This window comes from Apodemus sylvaticus, chromosome 4 (assembly GCF_947179515.1).
Source record: "Apodemus sylvaticus chromosome 4, mApoSyl1.1, whole genome shotgun sequence".
Classification (NCBI taxonomy): domain Eukaryota; kingdom Metazoa; phylum Chordata; class Mammalia; order Rodentia; family Muridae; genus Apodemus; species Apodemus sylvaticus.
Genome location: NC_067475.1, coordinates 117,824,210 through 117,846,331, shown reverse-complemented (window position 1 = coordinate 117,846,331; position 22,122 = coordinate 117,824,210).

The following is a 22,122-nucleotide window of genomic DNA, read 5'->3' as shown; positions in this document are numbered from 1 at the left end:
GCAACCCTCAAGTGCCTACACTGTCCATCTCTCCCTGTGTCCCTCATGTCCCCAGTCAGCATCGTGCCTTTGCATTTCCCTACTACTCTTGCATCTACTCTACAATTAAATCCCTCTTTGCATCTTGGTCACCATACACATTTATCACAGGAAGACGCATGGCAACACACTTGCATGGGCTGCTGTCGGTGACTCCAGTAAAATGTGCGCCTCCAAAGCAGTCGACAGATGTGCTGTTTGCACTGTAATTTCTGAGCAGAAATGCAACATGGGAAGTTTGTCCCTCCTAATCACAAGGTGTTGTGCTTTTGTCACACCAAACAAAAGGAGAAATCATTCAGTGTGACCCCACCCGGAGAAGTATCTTACCCTGTCCCTCTTTCCATCTCATTCCCTTACCCTTCTCTGTCAGCCCTGCTCCCCCTCTCTCTCTCTCTCTCTCTCTCTCTCTCTCTCTCTCTCTCTCTCTCTCCTGCCTTTTCCCCCAGTTTTGTATCTATTTATCTATCCTCTTACAACCCTAGACACATCCCAACCAGATCTCAACTTGATTAAAGCCACAGGGATTGCCTTTTCTGATAAGCATCCATTCGGAAAGGATGGTGATGGGTCCACAGTAATCCTGTAGACTCCAGAGTCCCTGTTCTTCTGTGGTCTACAGTTCTAAGAGTAGAATATCTATAAGAAAAGTCTCCTGTTGATAACATGTTTTCTTATTATGAGAACAGGAAAGAAAACAGATGTTCAACTATCATAAGTTTGGATAGTGATAATTAGTAATTCTAGGAAATACCAAAAATTAAGAATTTGGGATTTTTATGAAAAATATTTTCCCAGATATTTTCTCACATCCATGACTTTCCAGTAAATTATTACTGAAGACCGTGGGACAGAGATAATCTGGACCAGTGTCTCACAGTGGGTTTCCAGGGAGCATCTTCAGAGATAGATCCCTGGTTCTCACTTTAAATCTACCACATCAGAGGCAAGTGTGGGGATGCATAGATACAAAAATAGCATTGAGAAATTGCATTTTTAACATGTTATCCAGATGATGCTAATGGGCTCAGATATTTGAGGACCATAGCTGGCTATCTTCTTCCAGGTCTGAGATGAAACTTCTCAAAGGTGGCCAGTGCCTTTCTACCAATACGTTCTAACACATGCTCAAGTGAGACTTTGGCCTTTGGCTAGTTCCTAATAGAAAAGCCTCAGTGCTTCTAGAGTCTTCCCTGGAAAAAAAAACAGCTAGACTATGTAAGCAACTAAAAACTTGGCACTATTTCTTAAGATAACATATATATTCTAAAAATAAGTAGACAAAATAACCTGAATGGTTTTTTTTCTTATGACTAAAACAATGGTAGGTATGGCCAAATAAAAGCAGTGACCTTTGTTATATCCAAGGTAGTATAGTAGCACAATAGTCAATTCCAAGGGAGAGCAATGATTCATGTGCAAACCAATCTCCCTGCCATGCCCCCATGCCGTATTTCTCAAAGATGACTACTCTATCACCAGGACCATTCAAGGAGGGATTAGTTGTCTGGCTCCCTAAACGCACCTGAAGATGAGCACTTAAGAGCACATCTCCAGATATATCTTCTCCTTCTCAAGGCTCTTCCTCATGACTTTTCACAAATCATCTTCTGGTCTTCCATGACAACAGAACAAGATAAAATATTGTTAATAACCAACAGTTGTCTCACTAGACAACATGATGCTGTTCAGAAATATGAAAGAAAGAACTCTTATTCAAGAATTAATAACCAAATTCTCTTTAAATGTCCCCTTTTGATACATTGGCCATGAATCCTTCCCAAAACACTTTGAAAACTTAATTCACAGTGAACTGTATTACCTCGTGGGGCCCAATGTTGGCAACAAAACCAGAGGTGCCCTACCCTAAGTGGGTTAATTCTAATTATGATAGTTTTAAGATCATGAGAATTTTTCCTATATTTCATTATCTCTCTTTTCTCTTTTTTCCCTGTTTTTTAATTGGATATTTTATTTATTTACATTTCAAATGTTATTCCCCTTCCTGGTTTCCCTTCCAAAAACCCCTTATTCCATCCCCCCTCCTCCTGCTTCCAGAAGGGTGTCCCCCCACCCATCCATCCACTCCCACCCCACTGCCCTATCATTCCCCTACATTGAGGCATCAAGCCTTCACAGGACCCTGGACTGAAGATAATACATTCTTATGAGGATCTTTACCAGATGTCTGCTCTTTGATCTTGTGTTCCTAGACTCCAGTGTCAGCAGTGAGACAGTAAGCCATGTTGCTACAAATTACAGTTGCAGCATCCTGCTAAAGTAATTGCTACATAGCAATTTCTCCTTAATTGAACTATCCCTTCCAGGAAAGTTGGGTGGAGGAGGGGGAATAGTTCATGAGATGTAGGAATTAAACAAACCTCACATTTCTAGGAAAGCTGAACTGTAAAAGAGTCATAGAGCCCTTCTCCACAGTTAGAGACTCAGTAAACAACTACTGACCAGCAAGGCTGTCTACATGAGACTCGGAGACCTGATCATCTGTTTAAAGCCAAGCAGAGAGCTCAGGATTGCAATTTCTATCTCTCCTCTTCGTCCTCCTCCTCCTTGTCCTCCTCCTCCTGCTCCTCCTCTTGCTCCTCCTCCCTCCTCTTGTTCCTCTCTCTCTCTCTCTCTCTCTCTCTCTCTCTCTCCTCTCTCTCTCTCTCTCTCCCCCCCCCCCATCATTGCCTGTGTTGGCATGGACTTTTGATAATACAACTGCTTTTGAGTTCTACCTGCTCCTCCCGCATGTAGTCTGTCTGTCCCCACATACTTGCTCATCATCCCAGTAAGCTCACTGGTTCACACTGGTACACTTGTCACATGGGTTGTGGCAGGTTGCCTGTCTGGCATGAGTATCTTCATGTGTTACATAAGGGAAAGGCTCATATAGCCATAACATGATACAGATGGAGACACATTCAGGTGTGAATTACAAATAATATATCCTCTGCTGTTGCCCTCTTCCTGATGGCAGCCGTTAAAAACCTGAGTCAGAATGTAAACTATAGCTCATGAGTAAGCCATCTTCATCCACCCATGCTGTACTGTAAGTCAACAAAAGAGCAAAACTCTAAAATAGTAACATCAGTTAACACTGTGAGTGTTATTTGGACCTCTGATAATTACATAAATTAGTATAGTGGATACTATATGAACCATGAGCCTTAAACAAGGAAACAAATGTCCAGGCACTCTCCGACTTATCTCCCAGTCATGTGAATACATAAATATGTATGCAAATTAAAAATAAATTGAGGAGATATTGCAACCAAGTACAACTAATATGTTGAAATGTACATTTAAATCTAATCTGTATCTATGTGACATGTAAGTTATGTGTTCAGTAAAGCAATGCTTTCTATGCTTTTTGATTCACGTGGCATCTCCATATTATATAAAAATAGATACCTTTGTTTAATAATTAAAAAACAGCAAGCTATCTTGGTATATTTGGCACAAGATACTTTAATACTTTCTTTTTCTTTTAAGATGGATTTTTAATTAATTAATTAATTTTTACACTCCCCATTTTATTCTCCACCCCCCACCTCGTCAACCCCTCCGACTGTTCCACATCCCATACCTCCTCCCCACCTCCTGTCTCTACATGGATGTCCCCACCCCCACCCACCTGACCTCTAAACTCCCTGGGACCCTCCAGTCTCTTGAGAGTTAGGTGCATCATCTCTGAATGAACACAGATCCAACAGTCCTCTACTGTATGTGTTGGGGGGCCTCATATCAGCTGGTGTTTGCTGCCTCTTTGATGGTCTAGTGTTTGAGAGATCTTGGGGGTCCAGATTAACTGAGACTGCTGGACCTCATACAGAATTGCCTTCCTTCTCAGCTTCTTTCAGCCTTCGCTAATTCAACAACAGGGTCCTGCTTCTGTCCATTGGATGGGTGGAAATATCTGCATCTGACTCTTTCAGCTGCTTGTTGGGTACTTTGAACACCCAATCATTATTAAATGTAGCTTCCAATTACATTTGAAATTGAAGGAGCTAACACAAATCAAGTCTCTCATTGGCGTTTTAAATGTAGAGGAAGGATATTTTTATATGAAGCAGAGCTATTTATAAGCCAGGAATAGCCACCAGATTAACCCAAATATCCCTTTGCATTGTGGTTCAAGTCAACTGAGTGAAAAGAGATCTCAGCAGCCCCTCACGGTACTGAACTTAAAAAGCCATGATACTGCCCCACTACTTATGTGTGACTGACTGTTCCAGATACCCGTAAAACTTATGAAACAAAGACAAGCTAAAATCCCCCAGGATTACATCACTGAGAATAGTTTTCCAGCAAGGACAATAACTAAAACACTCTTAAGAGAGGATTTTTTTTCCCTCTCCTTCCCTAGCTGTAATAGTAAAAACATCTGGAAAAGTTTAAGAGCAGCTTTCTGGTGTCTGACCCCCAGAACACCTCTCAAAGGTGTCATAGGATTTTATAAACCCAGGAATATCTCAGATTCCCCCCTTACACTCTCTCTCTCTCTCTCTCTCTCTCTCCTCTCTCTCTCACACACACACACACACACAACACACACACTGGTTATAGGTTGGATTATATACCCATTAGTTCAGACTTATACAGGAGCAAACACCAGAGATTCATAGTGTTAGCACATCAGCCTTAATTCATCAACTGACAGTCATGACCAGAAGAGACAAGTTTATGATCATTCTATGGGGACACAAATATCCCTGGTCTCTCAGGGATTCTCTTACTTGTAGTCTGTGGTTTTATATCAATTTCTTCCCCCATCACACTTTCAAAATATATGACAATAATAATGGCATCTAGTCTGGTTAAGGCATTTCTTCATTAAAGAGCTAAGTCACAGCTAAATGAAGAGCCGAAGATCATTAGAGGTGACAGAGCATGGAATGTCTGAAATGAGCGCCTCCCACAAGGCCTCAAATATCACCTTGGCCATTTACGAGTCTCTCGGTGTCTATTTTATACACCATTTATTTAAAACAGCTTTGAGAGAAGGTCATTCAGGTATTTGAATGTGGGTTAACTTCTAAAATGAACCATGGTTTATTATTCTTCTTATTGTCCATTTACTAAGGATAGTTTAGTAGATGGTTGAAGTCTATGGCCTCATTTGAGAAACTGCAAAACCAGCACTTGATGCCAGTCATATTGGGATGAGTATCTTGATATTTAAGGGCTCTAACCCTGTAGGAAAGAGTGCTGATTTTGTGTGTATGAATACATCTGTGCCACATCTTTCTAACTCTGGAGCATAATATTCTTAACTTAGGCAGAGAAGAGCTGCCTCAAACGAACATTAGTGTCTGCAGCAATGTTCTCTTTAAATGAATTGGATCTATAAGACCGTCTTATCAGACTTGTTCTAATGTAAGTGGCAGCTTTATGTCGAAGTGCAAGAGCAGGTAGAAAAGAGTATCATCCTGCATCATAAACCTGCAGGGATTTTATAAGCCAAGATAGATGCTGTGATAATGAGAACGCATTCACTTGTCAGGGCGGCCTTGCACTGTCAAAACCAGAGTTTTCCCAGGAAGTTTCAAGAAGTAGTCTCCACAATGTTTTCTTTTTTAATACATTGACTACACATGCACCCAACAGCATCTCATGATGCCCAGAAAGGTGTGTGAATTACTATGAAAATGAAGCATCTGCCTCTGGTTGTCAGGAATGCCTGTGGGTAATTTAAGAGTCACTTTAAATGCTGATTTATGTTTTAAACCTTAATGTTTGCAAACTCTCTCAAGTTTGTTCCCTTCATACTGAAACTAATTGGAGAGGCATATTTAGACTAAAAAGTAATTGATGCATGGGTTCTAAATTATATTTTTGTCTTTATTCAGTTTTCTTTGTTTTGTTTAATTTTGTCCAGGATGAAAGTCCAGTAATCTAAATGGCCTCCAACTCTTTATGTAGGCAAAGACGATCATAAACTCCCGACCGACCCTCCTGCTCCCCCCTCTCACGTACTGGAATTGCAGGCACATGGTGTATTACTCCTTGGTTTGAGAAGAATTTTTATGACATTTCTCCACAAGTGAGAATTCAAGAACTGTAGTAACCAAAGGTCAAAAGATGATGGCCCATCACTCAAACCTCTCTGAAGTGAACTAAGAAGAGTTAAATGTGTAGGACTCAGAACGTAAAGAAGAGAGTAGGGCATGGGACATGCCCAGAGCCCAGTTTAAGACTGTTAATGCTGAATGAATTCATTAGCCTAGAAAAAGAAGAGTTTATAAATTTAAATGTATACACACATTGCAGAAGTGCTAAGAGAGTTCAGGAGTGAAAGGCTTGTGAGGGCTCCCAGGGCGGCCATCTGCTTTCTTCCCATGATGCCCTCTAGGTGATGTTCAGAGTCATGCATGAGGTTTCATTGGAACCAGAGTTAAAGTTTCTAACCAAAGAAAGTACTTAGGATTCTAAAAGGACTGCGTAGGGTTGGGGGCAGAAAACATTCAAGTTAGGACTTGAAGAACTTGAGGAAAAAATGATTCAATGGTCTGTTAATCTCTGATAACCATGGTCATTGGACATGGAGAAAATAATGTTTAGAATAGAAAATAATAATCTGGGAAGGTCTGTCTTATAAAGTCAAAACTGAAGAAGAAACACATTTTTTTTAATCACAGTGTATAAACAGTGGAAGAAGCATATGGTAAGAGCACAATTTATATTTTAGTTTGATAAGTAAAGTGAGCCCAATTTTATTTTAAAATATAAGTGGTTTTACACATTGCATCCTATTATTTCCCCCAAGACCAGTACCCCCAGCTGTTCCAAATGGTGCAGAAAAATGAAATTAGCCAATTCCCCGGAATGTCTGTAGCATTCAGCTTCTGGGCTTTGTTAATTCTCCTTCTCCTGGGGTTCTAAGGGAAGCCAGGGAGCAGAGTGAGGAGGAAGAGAGAAGAGAGGAATTAACAAGCTTCCTAACCGATTGCTACCCCTACATCTTCCAAGGGAATTGGTTAATTTCACTTTGCGCCTCCATTCAGATCAGCTCAAGTTTGAAGAAAGCACCAATTAAATAGATGGAGAAGGGAGACAAAGGCAGTTGGGTGGAAAAGGGAAGGATGGATAGAATTTAAATGAGCAGTCATAGTCTGAGGTATTCCCCCACAATGCTCAAGAAAAAGTATTTAATGTTTTTGAAAATCTGTTTAGGACAGATTTTATTTTTGTTAACTTTTATAATCACTCTTAATTTTGCCAAGTGCTACCCTTCTTTAGGGTCTGGGTGAAGCTCTGGATTTCCATTGTCTAATGTAGCTGACCCCGGGTCTGGCAGCTGTCTGATCTACACAGTACTCATGAGCACTCTTCACAACTTTATCTGCTCCTAACAAGTATTTTAAGGTCAAAAATGGGGAATCTGTACCTGCAGGCAAACATTGCCTCAAGTGACAAAGCCATGATAGATATGACTAGGGAAACTAAGAGGGTGGTCAGTGCAAGGGGCCAGAAGGAAAAAGACTATGACAATAGTATATGCACACAAGTTCCCAAAGGACAAAGGCCAGCAGACCTTTGATGATAACAGGAAAGGGTGTTGGCTTATACATTCTCTTGTGTCATAAGATTGAAGGCAACTCCTCATCATGACCCCATCACAGGAAAGCTCACTGAAACAAATGTCTAGGTGTTCTATGAAATACTGGAATATTAAAATTAACAAAGATTGTTTCTCCTTGGTCCTCCTTAGATAGAACTTAAAGAAACACTCTTATTGTCATCTGTCTACAAATTGGACCCAAGTCAACCAGTATCATGAAAACCTCAGGATGTACAGGGCATTGTTGACAGCTATCTCAAAAGTGCCACTTGGGTTAGGGACTACAAACAAAACCTAAGTTCATGGCTGTCCAGGTAGATTCTTTATGTGGCCTTAGAAAAATTACTAGACTAAGAAAGAAACAACAGCTTTCTTTGAAAATAAATAGTGTCATAAGAACTACTGAGTAAAATTCTTGCATTAAAGAATGCAACTCCATTGCATAAACAAAGTGACTGACAAGACACATCTTTCCTGTCAATCGAATGATGGCTAGCATGATTAAAAGCTAAACATGGGCATGTCTAGGACCAAGAAGCAGTACAAAAAGTCAGATCATCAATGGATTTTCAAATCAGTTTTATATCAATACGACCTGTATAGAGTTTCATAAAACTAGAGATTTGGGAGTCTTATCTCAAACTTACTTGATCAGAATCTCTGTGAATGGCATCTAGAAAATTACTTCTAAATCACCAGTCATTTTTTTCATTAATGATATTTTAGATGGGTTAAGTCACTTGCCAATATCTTACAGTAGAGTGCAAAACCTTGAGTCCTAGGTCTCTTGTGTGTCTGGATGAATTTTACACCTTTATCTCCATGGTCAGCCAACATCAAATTTGGGGATATGTCTTTATTATTGTTTATTATTATTATATATTATTATTGTTGTTGTTATTTGATGCTCCACTTATGTATATATTCCACTGTTTTCTTCTAAACTCTGGTTGTTTCTGAAGACAACATGGAAACAAAAAGTTCATCCACACTGCATAGACTTCTAATGTTAATTTGTTACAATTTTGTACACAAATATAGAACTGAATAAGAACCCAGATGTAAAAGCTTCCATGTAAATACATCAAAAAAGTATTAAGCCTAGATGTTAGTGTAAAGTTTTAAGAGAGAGAGAGAGAGAGAGAGAGAGAGAGAGAGAGAGAGAGAGAGAGAGAGAGAGAAAGAGAGAGAGTCGAAAGCAACAGATTTACCTTCCTGCCTGAAAGAACTAGAAATAGGTTATAAAACAAGAATCTGAGAAGACAGGGCAGCAAAGGCCAGCGGTTCCTGCAAGGTACGGTAGGAGATAATGCCAGTAAAGCTTCAGCTCAGTCCCTAAGGAGCTTCCAGGCCATCGTGGAGAGCAGAGATCCTGACAGCTAAAGAGGGGTTAGACCATCAGAGGATCTTATCTTGCTACTCTGGAATTAACTTAGAAATCAACACTAGTTGAGGTCCCTGAAAAAGTCCCCAAATATTTGGAAAGGAAATAATCCTCTCTTAAATAAACCATCAGTCAGTGAAGAGGTTCAGAATGAAACAAGAAATGTTTTGAGCTGCTCTGGCATGGCTCGTAAGCGCTTTCCAAAGATCATGAGTGGAAGATCGGGTTCCCAGTACAGCAGTGTTGAACAGTAGGACCTTTGTAGGTGGAGATATCATGAGAGCTGTGATCTCAAAAGTGCATTAATACATTTATAGACTCAGGTCCTAATGGTTTGGAGGAAAATATTTTTATAAAAGCAATCTTTTTTCTCTCTATCCTCATCCCTTTCCTCTTTCCTTCTCAGACACTATAAGGTGAGCAGGGTGGCTCCAGAACACACATATACACTTGTATGACTGCTTCACAACAGGCTCTGGGACAATCTGAAACCATGAGCTGAGATTAATCTTTCCTTTTTTTTTTTTTCCTTTTCTATTTTTGGTTACAAGCCTACCCTTTAGCAACTGAGCATCTCTCCAGCCCATATTTCCTTTATAAAGACAATTTTCTCAGAGCTGGAAAGACAAGTAAGTAAGGGACGATGGCCTGACATCAGTCAGAACGCCCTGGTGAGCTGCCACGGATCCTCAGAATGATCCTTCGGTGCTCCCAGACATGAAAAAAATACATCTGTGCAGTGTCATTCATCCTCTGAAGAGTTTGAGAACCTCTATCTTCTAGCTGAGGTCCAAAGAAGCCACCTCCTTTGTGGTCAATACTCATTTCTTAAGACCCATGCAGATGATAGAGCATAGATATAGTTGGCATCTGTTTTATCAGGATGTAACTAAAAGAACCAAGTGATTGTTTGTCTGTCTGTCTGTCTACCATCTGTTTTTATATCAGTTTGCATACTACTTCAGCAGTAATTCCTTAAAACCAAACACATATCAACCACATCTTTAATCAGAAAATCCATCCTCAAGAGATTAAAGTATCCAGTGTTGAAAGAAGGGCATGCCTTTTTTGCTTTCTCATTAGTATGGGCAAGCCAAATGATTTCTAATACAAAACTCATATGGTGTTATTAACTCATAAATATGCAATATACTTATCAATGAATCTAAAAGTTTAATAGCCAAAGTCATCAAGTTATACAAAAGACTGTAATTAGCTTGTGGCCTTACTGAGCTTTTTGTTAAATAAATAACAAAATCAATTAATTTGTAAAATCAGTTAATGTCTTTTGCCTAATTGGCTCATGGGTGAAATTCAAATGAGAATAAAAGGGACAAAAACAAAATAGAGAAAACTGGGATGAAATAATCTTAAACAACAGAAATAATTTAAATATTTAACATATGCTTTATTAATTATTGGGTACATCTAAAATTTTGAAAGATGAAAAGAAAATCATTTCATTACCCATGATTTATGCAAGAGAATCTACATATTGTTACATCTATATTTATTTATAAGAAAATGATTAGCTTCACACAGAAAAATAAAATTCTGGAATAAATGACTGTGTCTGCAGTCACTCAACCCATGGACTTCTCATGAACAATCCTTACCACGCATCGCTACCCACTGAGTAACTCCTAGTCCCCTGACGTAACTCAGCTGCTTGGTACTAAGAGCAGTAGGGACTCTCCTTGAGAAAGGAATGAGAGCTCCTTTATCTTTTAAAAATCCTGCCAGTTAACATCTTCCATTTTTTTCTGTCAACATAAAACTGGACCAACACTTACAGTAGAATTGCATGTGTCCAAAGCAGAACACTGAGTCTAAAAGCTATTTTGTCACAATTAATAACAAGAGATAAAACAATAAATCACACTATTTTGACTCCATAAAGAGCATTGCTTAAATTAATGTCATGATTTCATGAGAAGAAATCTGTTCAATGGACTCAACACATATTTACATTCAACCGAAAACATAGATGCCTACTTCTTTTTTTAATTTTTAAAAAAGACTTATTTATTTTATATATATGAGTACACTGTAGCTGTACAGATGGTTGTGAGCCATCATGTGGTTGCTGGGAATTGAACTTGGGACTTTTGGAAGAGCAGTCAGTGCTCTTACTGGCTGAGCCGTCTCACCAGCCTCCCTAGAAACCTTAGGAATTTTTTAAAATGTCTTTTAGGGAGGTAACAATATTTATTGAAAGTGGGAAAAATATTTCTGCAGGAAAATCAGGTTTCAAGTGTACACAATGCTGATCTTAAATCTATTTCCTCTCCAAATCTCTAATTCTGTCTACTTCCAAAGTGTACATCACACATACTCTTGAAATAGCAAAATCCTACAACCCAAAAGTCAGTAAGGGACTCGCTAAATACAACTGAACAGAATAATGCTTAAACTGACGATGGCAAAACTTTCTTTTTAAAATGTTACATTAAAATATTTTTTTGAGAATTTCATATGTATTTTGGAAGGCAGCCACACCAGTACAATGCATTTTGAACATTTTCAGGCCATTTCCCTGTCAGGTCTTCAGGTCCTACTATTACCAAGCTCTTGACCTTCCTATCCCTTCCCATTCAACCTGTGCATGCTTCCTCCTCCTCCCTGTCTCCCTCCCAACCTCTACACTTCCTCACTTCCTCCTCCTTCTCCTCCTTCTCCCCTGTCCTTCCCCTCTCATTCCTCCTCCTATTCCTCCTCTTCCTCCTTCTTCTATTTCTTCCCCCATTTGAGTCCAGCCCATATTGCCCAGTTAGTCTTAGGAGTGGACCCTGCCTAGTAAGTACCCTTAGAGAACCTTCCGGAGATCTTGTGATTTAAGAAAACTAACTCTCCCTTTCCCAACAGTGATCAAATATCAGTAGCTCCTCAGATGCTCATTGGATTTCCTGTCTACTTTTCTTAGCTCTATGCTGGGATTTTGTCTGGGTGGAGTTTGGTCAGGTCTTATATCTCCTGATACAACCAAGGTGAATTCAGAAGTTCACTTGCCCAGCAGTTCCTGGAAACACTTTCACTGATGTAACTGACCACCTCTGGCTCTTAGATTTTTTTCTGCCCTTAGTGAAGATCCTTCATCTATGGTGGAGAGGATAGTGATATGAGTGTCCTATGAGGGACTGACCATCATCATGGAACCATTTATTTTCTTACTGTTAAAATTGTCCACCCCACTCTCCAGTTACAATCTCCAGTTGGTGCCCTGAAGGGAAACATACTGACTCTCAACCCTCATTCTTTGCTTACTACTTAGACACGAATCAGACCAACCTCAGGGACTTCCTGTTGCACATGGTTAAATTTCAAATGTTCTCCAAAAATCTCAGGGACAGTCTGTTCACTCTACAGTTCACCTGCCCCAGCCACTGCCTCTGTGAGCCTCTCTGTTTCTCTCACAGAATCTTGTATCAACAGGTTCTGTTTAGTTTTCATTTTGTAGGCAAAAGCTATCAAACTTCAAGTTTAGTTTTAACTCCATTGTCCCAAACTCACTTTTAATGGACTTTCAGAATACATGCAGTATTTAGGTAACACCAAATACTTTAGATTGCTTTATTTATTTATTTATTTATTTATTTATTTATTTATTTATTTATTTATAGCAATTTAGAGTTCAGTGGCATAGAACTTAATGAAACTAAGGCCATTTGGGGGTAAATACAGCTTTCACTCCTGTCTGGATCCTGTCTGGATCTCCCTTTTCTAAACATGTTTCTCCCCTTGTCCACCTTTCTCTCTCACCAAGGTCTCCTGTCTCCAGGAGACTGAATCAAGGTCAGGGTGAAATTGAAATTTGAGAACTGGAGGGAGTTTAGTTACATCTTCCTTTGCACTGCAGTTCCTGTATTCATTTACTTGTTCAACTAAATGGTGTTGTTTGTGTATTGCTTTGTAATGCTAAAAGATTGAATCCTGGGCCTTGTGCATGCTAAATAGACCCTCCACGGCTGACATACTCTTCCCCAGTCTGGTTTCTTCTGGTTTCTTCCAGCTTGCTCTGCACCAATATTACTTGAACTTTTGTCTGTTTCTCTCTACATATTAACACCTCTCAGGAAGAAACCTTAGGTTATCATGGGTAATACTAAACTGCATACACAGGAATCAATTTAATAGTTATGGAATTTAGGACTGCTCAGATTCTTGTGCTACAATTAAGGGAAATAATACTCTGGAATGTAAGGGACTTTTCCAATGTCATACATTTGGTCCCTGGAAAATACCAAATGAAACCACTAACCTTTAGTTCTTTTTGTGGGGTGTGTCTAATTCAAATTTGAATCTTTGGCACTGATATTGAAAGATGATTGGTTTACATTTTAATGTATAGTGTTTTAAAGGCATTCAGCTACCACCCATGCTGGTTCAGGAGGGTTTTTTATGATCAAGTGCAGTGAGGTATGACAGGGTCAGTCACAAAGCAGTCTCCTCAATGCTCTTACACTCCCAGGACAAGAGTCATCTTAAGGGAGTAACAGAAATCTAAATAAGGAGGTTCTTGGGATCCTACAAGTATTCTTCTCAAATCTTTAAATACAGAAAGTGAGTAAATCATTTGTTTGTGTCTTCTGAAACAAAAATAAACAAAAACAGATTCAAGAGTGAATCAACTAACTACCACTGTGTTTATTTGTATTTCACTACTGACCAGTTATACACTCGGGCAGCTTTTTTTTTTTTTCTGTCACTGAGGGCATCCAACATCCAGGGATATCTTCTGTACCCTGTTCACTCACAAGAACAGTGCTGTTTGATTGTTTTTAAAGGAGCAGGCATAGTTAATCCTTCAGAGACATGCCCTCCACTACCAAGAAGAGACAACTTCAGTGGAATACCTCCTCTATCATATCTTAAGACATCAAGATCATGACTAACACATGTTCAAGATTTATTCCTTAAATACATTTATTTTTAGTTATTATCTAAAGTCATTGAAACTACATATTTGATGGTGGCCACTTAATGTTTCAAGATGTGTATACATGATATGATATTCAAATAGGGTTGAATATGTTCACAAATGTCTATCATTCTTTTATGATAGTAACCTTTCTGTTTGAAATACATGGTATATTCTTGCTTGATACTCCCCTGAACAATATCCTTACAGAGGGACTAGACAGTCCCTCTATTGTGCCTCACCTACTCAACAGTCAACGTTTCTTCATATCGTCTTCTCACATAGCTCCATCCTCCTCAAGCACAGATAACTACAAATCTACTCCCAATCTATACAAGTCTGACTTTTCATGACAACATGTAGTAGTGTCTTTCTGTTCCTGACTTCCTTCACTTTCAACAACCACCCCTCCATTCATATTGTTACATGTGACAAGATCCCATCTGCCATGTAGTTGAATATAATTCTATTGAGGTATGTGCAAATCCTTTTATCATTTGATGGACACATACGATTATTTCTATTGCTTGGCAACTGTGAACAATACTGCCTTAAATATGAAAGTGTGGGTTTCTCTGTAACAGGCTAATCTCTTTTGCTATGGGTTATAATTGCTGGCACTTATAGTAGTTGTGAAATTAATGTAGAGAGGAATTGATAAATTCCTGCTTATATTAATTACTTTTCTTTTTACTGTGACAAAGTAGGTCACAAAAGCAGATTTGATGTTAAAAGATACTGTATAGAAGTAGATTCAATGCTAGAGGATTTTTGCAGACCCATGGTTTCACAGCCTCTCTGGTCACCATGAGAGAAAAGATATAGCAACAACCACAGCTTATTGCATCACAGTAGTAGACAGAAGCCAGAATGCACCCAGGCCCTAAAGCAGCTATAATCTTCAATGACTCATTTCTACCAGCTGGAGACTCACATCCCAAATTTTCCACAAGCACCAAGAACAGCACCACTGGCTTGGATCTATGCGCTCCAACGCATGCTGCTCTGGAGAAGACTACATCGTCAACTGATCACTTGAATTAAGAGTATGCCAGGGCCCTGTTAGCACTTGTCATATTGAGTAATTTTTAATAATAATCATTTTTACTGAGGTATAGTTTGGATTTTCATTTCCCTGGTAATTAGTGAAGTATTAGTGATATTTTCTTTTGAGACATATCTAGTTAAGTCTTTTGGCTTTGATTTTTTTTCTATTGAGTTTCTGTGATTCCTCTTATATCCAATGTATTAATCCCTTGAACAATATATAGCCTGGAAGTGTTTTTCAGATGCTAATCAGTTGTCCACTTGAATGAGTCCTTCCTTGGCTGTGTATGAATGTTTAAGTTTGATGTCATCTTTCCTATTCTTTTGTTTGTTTGGTTGGTTGGTTGGTTTGGTTTCTTGCCCTTTGAGAATCTTGTCCCCTAAAGGCCTTCTCCATGCTGTTTTTAGGCAATGTTTCTCCTGGGGCTTTTTGTTGTTTTGCTTTGTTTTGTTTTTTTTTTTTTTAAACAGCAATGTCATAGACCCCCAGTCTAATATTTATGTCTGTAACTCAGTTGACATTGCATTTTGGAAATGGTAAAAATCTGAGTCTAGTCTTATTCTGAATTAGCTTTTCCATATTTTAGTGGGAAGTAGGTTGGCTGTTGATATAGGACTTTACTTCTAAACTCTCTGTTCTGTTGTATTAATTAATTCTGTCTCCTTTTGTTCTTACAATATTGTGTTCTTTTGATGACTACAGCTTCATATTATATCCTGAAGTCAAATAACATTATATAAAAACTTTTGCTTTGTTATATTTTTCCTCAAAGTTGCATCAACAACTTTGTTTTCTGTGACTAAATGAAATTGTTAGGAATATTCCCCATTCTTAGAAGAATATCATCAGCATTTTGACAAGGATTGCATTTAAACTGCAGATCATTTTGAATAATATGGACATTTAGTGGGGCAATGGTGGCGCACACCTGTAATCCCAGCACTCTGGGAGGAAAAGGCAGGCAGATTTCTGAGGTCAAGGCCAGCCTGGTCTACAGAATGAGTTCCAGGATAGCCAGGGCTATACAGAGAAACCCTGTCTCAAAAAAAAAAAAAAAATCAAAAAAAAAAAAAAAACCAAAACCAAAACCAAACCAAACCAAACCAAAAAAAGGACATTTAAATCATCCTGAGCTTGGGGCTGGTGACATGATTCAGTGGGTAAAGTTTGTTACTACAAATCTTGGATAGGGCTTGATTTAAGGGTAGAAGGAGAGAAAAGATTCCCACAAGTTCTCTGACCCCATGGTATTTGAACACATGTAGACAATACAAATACATCCAATAATTAGATCTAATTTTCAACTTTACAAAACACATTGAACCTTTCATGAACATGGGATATCTTTTCACTTTCTTTTCTTTCTTCCCTTTCTTTTTTCTTTGTTATTGTTGTTTCTGCTTGGTTTTGTTTGTCAGTTTTTTAATTTATTTTTTCTTTCCTATTCAATATTCCACATCTAAGGTTTTCATTATAGAGATCTTTTATGTCTTTGGCTAAACTTTTTTCTTGTTAATATTTCCATATTTGTTGTAAGGTTGCTTCCTTGATTTCAATTTTAGATAATTTAGTATTAAAATATAGAATTTCTGAGTTTTATATAGTGTTTTATATCATTTAATATGTGCAAATTTATCAGTTCTAATAATTTTTATTAGAATCTTTCGAGTTTTATGTTTTCCATAGTTTAACTGTTTCCCATTGTCCCCAGATTATCCTCATATGATAAAGATTTGCTTAACATGGCGGTGCTATGGTAGTGGTAAAATATTTAGGAAATAGAGCCTAATGGGAGGTGTATGGGTCACTTGAAATATGCCCTTGAAGGAAGCAATTGAGGCTGAGTCTCTACCTTTATGGTTTTTGGTCCTCTGCTGTGATATACTAGTGCAGTCCCAAAGCAACTGGGTTGAGTATTCCTGAACTAAAATTTCAAAACTAAGCCAATACAAGCATTAGACTTTCCCACTTTTTATTATAATAATAGGAAGCTGAATATTGGAGAGTCTTCACCTAACACTCTTCTTCCTTCCTCTCACTTGAAGCAAGGCTGGTAAGTACAAGTAGCCCCTAAATCCTGTAGCCATTTCTCCCTGAAGTCATGGGATATATGATAACTGATAGGAGCAAACACACAAACCCAGTTTAAAACCATCAACTTTGCAAGTCTACATCTTGATTTGTAATGTTTCATCATTCAAATATGGGTCTCTGAAGATAGACAGAAATTCCATTGAGTACATTGTAACTTAAAGAGTTCTTCAACTTGGATCAGCTTAGAAAATGCGAAGATCAACCTCTAAATAAGTGGTTTAAGAACAGGCTAGATCTTGATTCCAGATTATCAGAACCCAGTTGGTATATCAACATAGATTGAGAAAGCCATAATCCTTAAAAGCCCTTTTAGCCTTTAAAGCCTAACAGTCTACAGGTCTCCTACCATCTGCATCAGATGACCACAGAGATTTCCTCCATCTTTACAAACAGAAACAGGACAATGTGATGCAATTCAATACATTTATTCACATGTTATTTGATCTCTTTCCTTTTGTTTGAACTGGTGCATCAGGACAGTACAAAACTCGCTATTTTAATGATAACACAAAAGCCCTGCAGAAATAAAAGAAATATTCTGAATTCAAATAAATCAAGTATGCAGACACCAAAGACTTAGAAAATATAACAATGCCAGAAAGTTAGGAAATGTGGAAATAGCATTACTCTCTTTTAAGATAATTACTAGTGATTATAATAAAAGCGATTAACAAAATTTCACTGTCTTCTTTTCCTTTAGAGTCTTTCATTTCAATTGCTCTTGTATGTGTTATTTCTTGGGCCAGATATCATAAAACATAATTACGGTCATTCTTTCTCTTGGAAATTTGTTTTAATTTAAATGTTTCTTCAGTTACTGGGGGGAAAGAGTATCCTAGATTCTAGATTAGCTCTTCCCTAACCTTCTTGCTATTCCGTCTAGCCACATAGACATATATTGATCTCTCTGAGGAAATTTGGGCTCAGAGAGATCTCAGAGGAATTATTTTTCCTCTGAGTGAGTCTGAACATTCACATCATGCACACTTATGGTAAGTGAGTAAGGTAGCTTTCATAACAGTTGTATGAGGAAGATGGTGATCTAAGTAACATTTTACAATGCAAAAGATATTATGGCCTCTACCACCCCTCTTCAGTTAAACCTCCACTGAAGGTTTTCTTTAATTTTCTGCAATGCCCTGACACTGCACGTGGCTCTGCTCTCCCAATGGTAATTCATTTAACAGTAGCTCCTAAATTCTTGAGAATACAGTTTAAACATGTCTGAGTCTTAGAACATGCTCATTACAGCTTGCCCTGTTCATCTTTGGCTGTATCACAATAGCCTTCTGTATGAAATGTTCTCCTCTCTTTCAATATACAATCTCATGAAATAACAGGTACAATTTTCTCTCCGATTACTTCTCAGCGCTGTTCATTAGACTGGATTTCAAATTCCTTGTTAGCCATAATAGTCACACTCAATCAGGTGACCCAAATATGGGGCAAGGCACTGGTAGGGAATGGAATGGATGGTGTCACCACTTGCCTGTAAAAGTGAGTGAGTCAACAGACCCTGAGGAATTGGCTAGAAGGCATCCTTTGCTTTCCAGAGCCCACATGTTTCCCAGCTTGAGAAAGACATTTCATAAGACTCTTTATTTCAGACCAAACATCTACAAACTTGCTAAGGTAGAAATTATGACCACATGGATCCAGATAATTATATCTTGGCTTTACAGGGTACTTTTCTGAGGAACTCAGAATTTGTCCATGGCTCTAAGGCTTCCCATCACCTCCCTTCCCTGAGTCCCATAATCTAAAGAGCAGAGATTATAACTGTAAGACATCTAAGGGTTACCTTAGATGGAGTTCTGGAACACTCTCCCTGCAACTGACTTTGGGAGGGATGAATAGCAAGTTGGCAGTGAGCTCTGGCTCCTGTAGTGGTTGCAATGTAGTTTGCTCTCTGCCTGAGTAAAGTGTTAAGACATGTGTCAAGTATTGTTAGAAAGGGTGTTCAGCAACTGTCAGCCCCTGAATAATTACATACCACAGACTTCTCAGATGTGTGCCCCACTTTTCTGAGGGCAAAAACTGCATTCCACCAGTGTTCAGTCAGCACTACAGAGGATGGTCCTCGCTCACCTGCAGCTAATAATTATACTTTGGCTCTTCTCTACCTCGTACACATTCAAATGGTTTGTATCGTCGCTTGAAAACCTTAGAGGAAAAGACAGGAGTCAGTGCAGATTAAGGTCACCATAGACTTTCTCATTCTCTCTCTCTCTCTCTCTCTCTCTCTCTCTCTCTCTCTCTCTCTCTCCCTCCCTCCCTCCCCTGCTCCCTTTCCTCTCTCATGTGTGTGCATGTGTATGTATATGTTTGTGTGTGTGATCAACATCTTGTAGTGACTTTAAGTTAATGTAGAGAAGAAGAAATGACATCAACATGACTCCAGTCAAAATTACATTTTTAAATTGTCGCTCAACCACTAAAGGATGTCCTTGGTGGGGTAACACAGATGGCTACTGGGGTTGGTTGCATCATATGGGTCACAGATATCTTGGCTGCACTGATTTCAATCCATAGTTTGAAAATGAACACCCAGAAAACTACACATCCAGAGCCTTCACTGACACTTCTTAAATATTACCTTTATTCAAAAGGGATTGGTCTCTATGTGGCTAAGAGGCCATCATTTTAGCCCAGCAAAGCTGCTTCTGAAGCAAAGAAAACAAAAGGCCTTTGAAGATTTAATGCATCTGCCTGTCTTCATTCATTTTTCCCCCAAGGGCACAACCATGCTGTTTCCTGCACTGTCGCAATTTAAGAAGAGCAAGTATCAGCTTTGTGTGAGAGAAATGAATCATGGGACAGAGTTCTCCAGATGGCCCCAAATTTGTCCAGCCTCCCACAGTGCTCCTGCTCATTCTGTTGATATTCAGCTCCTCCAGAGTCTTCTATGAGTTAACTCTAAATCTTGCAGCAAATATGAAAACACATGAAGAGATCAGACCTTCTGCCCAACGCATCAGCATGTTTTGGTTAGCATGCAAGAGCATTTTGAAATAGCATTGGAGGGTCCTCTGGAATACTTCCTTAGACCAGTATAGTGCACAGAGCATTGTATTTCCCCAATGTGCATTTCTACCATGGCCCAGGCCCATGTATAGGAAAACAAAGCCATCCTTTTGTAGCTTCCTGACAGCCTCCCTAATGAGACTTTGCTTTGTTAATCTCCTATTCCTATAAGTGGCTTTAAAAAAATATACTGTATTTGGGCTTACAGCTGAGTGCCTTTGGTGCTGGGATTCTTTCTTACAAGCTTTGTCTAAAGGCAATCCATTTGATCAAAGAGTTCTACTCTCTGACTTCATCTTTTATCATCCCCCAGTCAGACTTAGGCTATGGATGGAATCCTGCAGTTATTTTATTTAACATAAAAATGATTTCATTTTCCTGCCAGAAGCTGGCCTTACTGATCATGTTGCTCGCTACCTAAAAGCCTGGAGAATCATGGCTTTTACATAACTTCCAGTAGTGGGAAATGGCAGATCATCCTAATTAAGGAGAAACATGGACAGGGTGAAAGACTACAACATCGAACAGGAAGAAGAGCAACTCCACTGAAGTCATTATTTCCATAGTCATAGAGGCAGAGAAACTGTCAAGGCAGCAGGAAGTGCTTTCAAGGGCAGACTCTGCTCCAAGACTATCTGCAGCTGCATGCACTTGGTCTCCCGCTCTTCTTCTTCACTTCAAGTGAGGATTTCAATTTAATCCAGTGCCACAATACCAGCAGCTCAGTAGAAAACATTGTGAATTCAGAAGGGGAAATCATCTTACTACTGCAGTCACCACATTTGGGTTCAGAAGGTCTGAATATATTTCCCCCTAGGCATCCTTTCTTCTTTTTCCCAATTTCAAACCACCAGTCAGTTATCTTCTAGTTGAAAACTTAAGAACTGATAGAGAAAAGGGCAATGCCGCCGTGCTCTGGCTGCTTTGGATGCAGCTCCACGTGTTAACCAGGGTTTCTAACTGTTACCGAATGGTTGCAATGCATCAATTACAGCCCCAAGTCATGGAAATGAGCACCCTTCATGGTACCACGGCATGCGTGCTAACTTGGAATGTAGGCATCTAAAAATTACAAAATTGTCAGCAAACTGGAACGTGCCACATGCCCTGCCCATAATAGATATTTTATAGTCTTTGTATAGGCTTAAAAAAAGTAAAAGAACAACAACTATACCAGTCTCTAAAACTGAAAAAACACAGCCTTGGCATCAGATGGACATACATGTATAAACACATGAAGAAACAGCACTGTCTGATGAGGGTTTCATATTATTCACCGACTATGTGTCCTCAGACTGCAATGAACAGCTAAACAGCCCACCTCTAAAAGCAACTATGGAAAAGTTTCTGGCCAACAGATGTCAAACATGAAGAACCACTCATTCTGATTTATTACATAAATACTCTTTAAAACTCAAGAAACTACAGTTATTATCGAATCTAAAAGATTTATCTGAAAGGGTTCTTCTTTTCTTTCAACTGAATAGGGGGAAGATCCGAGATTTTTTTTTTTTTGCCAGAAAGAAATAATTTCAATGTAGTTGCTTATCAGCCTCCCCCCTCCTCTCTCTGATTCTCTCTCTGTCTCTCTCTTTGTGTGTGTGTCATGTATCAGTGTAAGTATTTGTGTCTGTGTGTTTCATTTACTATCACCACATTAAAGATATTATAACCATCTTAAATGAAAAAATGGTGATACACACATTCACAATCGTGGTTTTCATTCATATTTTACTTACCATTTAGGGGAAAGTTTATCAATTTCTCTTCTAAGTGGTTTAAGTGTATAAGCCTGTATAAAACTGCCCAGAAAAGGATATTTTGTCCTAATTTTAGGAATAAATATGTTGAAATGTGCAGAGCTGGAATCAGTTTCCCAAGTCAACACAGCAAAACTATAAGGACAAGATTGAGACCCAATCCCTTCCACAAGGAAGTAATAACCAGGCGGTTCAGCTATGATAAGCTTTGCTGGCTAGAAATCTTAACAATTCTAATTTGTAGGTCAAGTGAAATAGGCTAGTCTGCTAAATCACCACTAGCTATGCAAT